Source organism: Oratosquilla oratoria, chromosome 9 (assembly GCF_046742065.1).
Source record: "Oratosquilla oratoria isolate Oo_2021 chromosome 9, ASM4674206v1, whole genome shotgun sequence".
NCBI classification, from domain to species: Eukaryota; Metazoa; Arthropoda; class Malacostraca; order Stomatopoda; family Squillidae; genus Oratosquilla; species Oratosquilla oratoria.
Genome location: NC_134785.1, coordinates 34,949,328 through 34,956,827, shown reverse-complemented (window position 1 = coordinate 34,956,827; position 7,500 = coordinate 34,949,328). Strand labels below are relative to the sequence as shown.

The window sequence follows — 7,500 nt, the reverse complement described above, 5'->3', positions numbered from 1 at the left end:
ATATTAATCTGGAGGAAACCAGAGAAATCAGAAGAAACATATCAGGGAGAATGGAAGAGAGGAAGAATGAGGAAGTTCCCGCTCTATTAGATCAGCTATCGAGTCTTATGAAAAGAAAGATAGCAATGGCACAGGAAGATTGGGCGCCCAATTGGCTGACAGCACTACCAATTAGGGCAAGGAGAATCAACCTAAACAAAAGAGAATTCACGGATACCATTGCCTTGAGATATGGATGGCCATTGGAAAGCCTGCCTAACAGATATCTCAGTAGTGCATAGTTTAATCCAAACCATGAGAGGATATGCAAGCAGGGTGGATTCATCTGCATGAGATATGACGAGGTAAGGAATCTCACTGCCCTAATGTTTCGGGAGGTATGCAAGGATGTGACCGTCGAACTAACATTACTCCCACTAAGAGAGGAGAACTCCAGGCACCGCACGTCCATCACATCAGATGAAACACGAGTGGATGTCAGCGCAAGAGGTTTCTGGACACGGGGACAATTGGCCTTTTTTGATATACGAATATTTGATTCGATGGTCCCCCGTTACAATAACCTAACTATTAACACGTCCCACTCCCGGTACGAGAATGAGGAAATCAGGATGATCCAAAGAAATTTCAATTATTGGCGTATTATTGTGGCTTGAATGTGGACTTTCGTGCCAAGTTTGCAAGTCCCCTATGTAGAATTGGCTACATTTCATAAAAAATACACTTCTACATCAGTATAGTAAAAATTACCAGATGGGTGAAACAACAGTAATAAGATAGCTATGATATAATACTTTTTCCTAAGTCCTAGACTTTCATGCGAATACGCTGAAGATAAAAGTGGAATACTCACCTGAAAGATACCTCTAAAGAACAAAAGAGAAAGCTATATTAAAAAAAATAAAAAGATGTATACACACACACACACAAACCAACACACACACACACACACACACACACACACACACACACACACACACACAACACATCTACACACACACACACACACACACACACACACACACACACACACACACACACACACACCCACACACACACACTCATAATATGTATATATATTATATATATATATATATATATATATATATATATATATATATAATATAAATATATATAATCACAACTAACACCACAGTCGGACGAAAGAAAAAGTTGCGTAAGCGGAACTATATATTTCGATTGCTACCTGCAATCCTCTTCAGTAGTACAAAGTGGCAGGGAGGAGCTATCTTAAGTAGCAACCTCTTACAAAAGAAAGGGAACATGAGAAAATAAAGAACATCACTGCCCCAACCCTAGTTGACCTGAGGCTGACACGAGGTCGGGTCAGGGGGAGGGGGAGGAAGCTTGTTGACAATATTTTTGGTGATGACTAGTCCTGAAATGATGTCTGGGGTCCATTGACCCTTGGAAATATTCATCGTGGGCAGATAATCAATTAATGTTGATTCCACCATTTTCCTTCTGAACCCACACCCTGATTTATAAATGAGATCAGATTTCTCCCAGTCCATCCGGTGATTAAATTTATTAACGTGTTGAAACACTGCTGAAGTTATTTGGCCATATCTAATCGACCTTTTGTGTTCATTTAATCTTGTCGGTAGGTTCTCTCCCAGTCTGGCCAATGTATGAAAGGTTACAATCTTTACATGGAAGGGAGTAAACACCTGGGATAATGTTTTTCCTTCAACCTCTGGTGAACATTAACAACTTTTTTATTAATAGTATTAGGGTAGTTATGAATTAAATTTACTTTCTCTTTGGGAAGAAACTTGGACAATTGACTGATGGACTCTGAGAAGGGGATGACTAGGGGATTTTTTCTCTCTTTCTTTGACTTAGTGGGAGGGTGTTTGAAAAAACTTGCTCTGGCTTCAAAATAAGCCTACCCTCATTGGTTTTCTGATAAAGCCCTTAGTCAAGCCAGAGCAAGTTTTTTCAAACACCCTTCCACTAAGTCAAAGAAAGAGAGAAAAAATCCCCTATCATCCCCTTCTCAGAGTCCATCAGTCAATTGTCCCAAGTTTCTTCCCAAAGAGAAAGTAAATTTAATTCATAACTACCCTAATACTATTAATAAAAAAGTTGTTACTTTTCACCAGAGGTTGAAGGAACAACATATCCCAGTGTTTACTCCCTTCCATGTAAAGATTGTAACCTTTCATACATTGGCCAGACGGGGAGAGACCTACCGACAAGATTAAATGAACACAAAAGGTCGATTAGATATGGCCAAATAAATTCAGCAGTGTTTCAACACGTTAATAAATTTAATCACCGGATGGACTGGGAGAAATCTGATCTCATTTATAAATCAGGGTGTGGGTTCAGAAGGAAAATGGTGGAATCAACATTAATTGATTATCTGCCCACGATGAATATTTCCAAGGGTCAATGGACCCCAGACATCATTTCAGGACTAGTCATCACCAAAAATATTGTCAACAAGCTTCCTCCCCCTCCCCCTGACCCGACCTCGTGTCAGCCTCAGGTCAACTAGGGTTGGGGCAGTGATGTTCTTTATTTTCTCATGTTCCCTTTCTTTTGTAAGAGGTTGCTACTTAAGATAGCCTCCTCCCTGCCACTTTGTACTACTGAAGAGGATTGCAGGTAGCAATCGAAATATATAGTTCCGCTTACGCAACTTTTTCTTTCGTCCGACTGTGGTGTTAGTTGTGATTACAAATGTGTTACTACATTTCTCACCTGTGATATATATATATATATACATATATATATATATATACATATATATATACATATATATATAAATATACTGTATATATATATATATATATATATATATATATATATATATATAAATGTAAATGTGTGAGTATGTGTGTATATATTATAACTATATATATGTATATGCTGGTACACTGACAATTGATGAATATAAAGAAGAAGTCCTTTCTCTATATATATATCTTTTTATGACTGGTTTCCGCACTATCCTTCTTCAGAGGAATGTGACTCTGGGGTGAAGCTGGCGGTATACATAGTATGAGTATGTATCCCCTCCTTGGAGGTGGGTTCCGATTTGTTGGACAATGATTTACAATTTCTAATACAATGAAGAATAATTCTAATACAGTGTACAATAATTTTTGTGATGTAGCTATTAAAAATGAACATTAGATACAGCTCCGGCGTGTATGGAATGTTGACCGAGGCTATAACTGTGTAAGCGAAGTGAGTGAGTGGTGTAAAAAGGTGTTCGAATAAATGTAAATATAAATGAAGCGGCCTTGCTGTGGATGTGCTGTGTCCTGCGACACTGCTTCTGACCCAGGGCGATCAGGTGCAGGGATGACCCGTCATCCAGGAGGTGCTCAATAGCGGGAGGGTGGGAGGGGTGTGGAGTGTATTTAGGGATGAAATGTGAGTGTTTTTAATGCCTTCCTTTTTGGCTACCTCCCTTGAAAGGGGGAAAAATCCTTGGTATATTTATGTATTTATATATATATATATATATATATAATATATATATATATATATATATATATATGTATGTATATGTATGTATGTATACACCATTTATATGTATATATTATATATATATATATACGTACATATATGTATACATTACATATACAGTATATATATATGTATAATATATATGTATATATATATATATACATATACATATATATGTATATATATAAATATACATATATATATATATATATATATCTATACATATATATATATATATATATATATATATATATATATATACATATTCATGAAAGTGGCAGTTGCCGACAAGAATGACGAGTTAAACACCATATGAGGACGGAGCCTTTATTTGTACGACGTTTCGCTTATTACAGCTTTTTCAAGTACTTGAAAAAGCTGTAATAAGCGAAACGTCGTACAAATGTAGGCGCCGTCTCATATGGTGTTTAACTCGTCAATATATATATATATATATATAAATATATATATATATATATATATATATATATATATATATATATATATAAACATATATATATACAGTATATAATATATATATATATATAATATATACATATATATGTATATATATATATATATATTTATTATATATATACATATATATGTATATATATATATATATTATATACATATATATTAATACATATATATATATATATATATATATATATATATATATATGTATGCATAGGGTAAAATTTAGGCGAATAATCCACGAAGGATATAAGGTTAACTGTGAGCATTAGTTTGACAGTTTATTATGGCAAAATTGCTCTATTTCCTTTTCATCTTCAACGTATTCACAGCAAAGACTAGGCCACCGGTAGCTGCTTTTTGTTAATTGGAAAGAGTATTATATCACAGCTTTTTCAGTATTGTTGTTCCACTCGTCTGGCTATTTTACTATGCTGATGTATAATTGTTTGTTACCAAATGTAGCCAATTCTCAATATGCGAATTACAAAATTGCTATGAATGTCCTCATTCAATAATGTGCTAAAAATAAAGACTTTGTCGTGTCTTCTTGTGGTGTTCATGCCTTCCGGGCATCCATTCGAATTTGAATATTCAAAGAAGGCTAACATTTCTCATCCAATTCTTACTAAACATAGCGCCAGATGTTTAGGATCTAGGGAAGCCCTGTTGCCTAACCTAGTCAAACCTCTTCCTCGGAGGACTCGAACCCCCAGCCTTTCTCTTAACAACCCATTGCCCTAACCGATTCCGCCACAGAGGCGACGAAGTCAAGTACGACTTTAAATGATCAAGCACCGCGACGACCAAGGGTGATTCCCTGCCACGCGTGTTGCCTCTGGGCTCGCAAAGTACCTTAGCACGCATGTTGTCTCTGGGCTCGCGAAATACCTTAGCAAGTCGGAAAAATGAACGTGCACACTCACATACAAACACACACACACACACACACACACATACACATGCACACAAACACATACACAAATACACACACAAAGACAAACTCGATAGGTGTTGTCGAGCAGGACCTGGAGGGAACTTCACGCGACAGAAAAGACACTGTCCGAAAAGACTCCAGCCATTTACTTTTATCAATTTTCCTTGATTTCACCTTTATTTCACGATGACTTATTAGTAATGTTTCCCATCTTTATTCGTGCCACTGATGTTAGAGTAATAGTAATTGCCTCATTAACATATATATGAAATGAACGCAATAGTAATTGCATCATCGTCATACATTGGCAAGCACTGAAAGGATTCAGGTCCCGCAGAGTTGTAGTTTATATAGAAAAATCAACTCATTTACTTTTGAAGCGTGTTGGGCCCATAACCCAAAGGTCCGTGGATCGAAACCACGCTCTGCTAATCACATTTTCATTTCTGATCCAGTATTCCCTTCAAGGTGGCGCAGTGGTAGCGTGTTGGGCTCCTAACCCAGAGGTCCGTGGATCAAAACTACGCTCTACTAGTCGCATTTTCATTTTATATTCCTTCAACTCAATAGACTTGTATATATATTTTTACTGTTGCTGATAGCAAAACTGAAGGTAATGTAGGCATTTTTTGTTTATATTTTGATGTAGTAGAATTGTTATTTGTCAGTTTCATTTTTAATATAGACTTGTAAGGTTAGTCATTTTTGTAAGATGAACATCATGTATATGTTACACTGGTTTGTGAACATTCCGTCTTTCTTGATGCGGAAATTATTAATATTTTCTACTTTCGTAAATATGGTATGATTGGTTTTGGTCAGTGTCACCATTAATATCTCATTTATAGAGTTAGTAACCTTTGTAGGGTGAACATCATGTATACAGACACAGACACATAGAAGACTTCTTGAAAGAGGCTTACGCATGATAAATTAATTTCCTATAAATAATTTTCTATCTATGCGTAGTATTGCATTGCTTGAAGGTGACTGGGTGTAAGTAACGACGACATGACGTCACGAGCTTCTGTATTTCATAAAACTGAGTGACGTCACGTCCTTAGTATTCAATCATTAATTGATTATTATGCATTTCATCGACGTTATCATATAAAGCTCTATTATAAAAAAAGTCATGCATATTTCTTTATTCTTGCCTCATGTGAATTATCAAATTCTCATGTACATTTTGAGAATATGATCGACGACTTCTCAGCCAGACTTAACAAAAGAAACACCTCATCAGTTGATCCCTTCCGAAATATTAGCTGTTTGTCCCACAATCGTCGCACCACTTCTTAAACTAATCAAGTTGTTGCCCAAATCTTATTAACCTCAAGAATTTAAGCCTCAAACTTAAATTTCAAGAACTAGCAAAAATGAAGCAATTACCGCGATACTATATCAAAAAAGACCTGTCTCATTATAAAATCTTCTACTTAGCCTTAAGTAAGAATAGGCACTCATATGCTATCTAAACCAACCACATTGTCTATTCTCATGGTAACAAGTTTCAAGTTTTCCTCAATCCGATATAGACTTATCTATAGTATATTAATTTTTCATTCACTCCGGATCAAACAAAATGGTTTCAGTGACCAAAATGAAGACAGTTTAATCATTTCTGGATCAAGAAAGACTTTATTTCACAAACAGCTCGTTTATTATTAAGTCATCATAACTGACGTATACATGATGTTACTCTTACAAAGGTTACTAAGTCTATAAGTGAGATATTAATAATGACACTGACAATAAACAATGATATTGCATCTATCACCTGGATTATTTTGCGTGGTTAGAACTGGGTCACTGAGAAGATTTAAAAAGTGAATAATTCTCCATTTTAAGGTAGTTTTGCGGGATATTCAGGAAAAATCATCAGAATAGAAACAAAATACGTACATTTACAATCTTTAATAAAAAAATATCTATACGAGTCTAGTAAATGAAAAAAATAGTGATTAGTAGAGCAGTTTTCATCCACGGACCTTCATGTTATGAGCCCAGCACGCTACCACTGCGCCACCCTGAAAGGAATACTGGATCAGAAATGAAAATGTGATTAGCAAAGCGTGGTTTCTATCCACGGACCTTTGGGTTATAGGCCCAACACGCTTCCACTGCGCCACTCTGCTCCGAAAGTGAAAGGGTTAAATTGTTCTATCTACTCCTAAACTACAACTCTGCGGAACCTGATGCCACTCAGTGGATCCCAATGTATGATGATGATAACCAAGATTACTATTACTATCCAGTTTCAATGGCTCTATTCAGAAATTTTGTGAATATCACTAATTAGATAAGTATAATGTTACAACTAGACAAGTTTGACAAAAAATAGATGACTGTTTAAAAGTGAATGGCTGGGTTTGTCCTCAATATTGGACACGCCTGTCGCATCCAAGTTCTCTCCAGTGTTCCATCGCTACAAAGACCTAGGCTTGTGTGTGGATCATTATGTTGAAGAAGTGAGTAGGTAGTAGTAGAAATAATAGAACGTGAGTGTCAGTATTAGTATCAATAGTGGAAGTAGTCTTGACAATAGCTCAGGCGCGAAATTTACATGTACGACCAATCCA

At 35.9% G+C, this 7,500-nt stretch overlaps 1 non-coding gene across 1 annotated transcript; it reads right to left on the bottom strand.

The window, feature by feature from the left end:
• Positions 1 to 6,984: 6,984 nt before the first annotated feature.
• Positions 6,985 to 7,056, bottom strand: TRNAI-UAU (transfer RNA isoleucine (anticodon UAU)). The gene has a single exon. It is a non-coding gene; the product is annotated as a tRNA-Ile (tRNA).
• Positions 7,057 to 7,500: the final 444 nt, after the last annotated feature.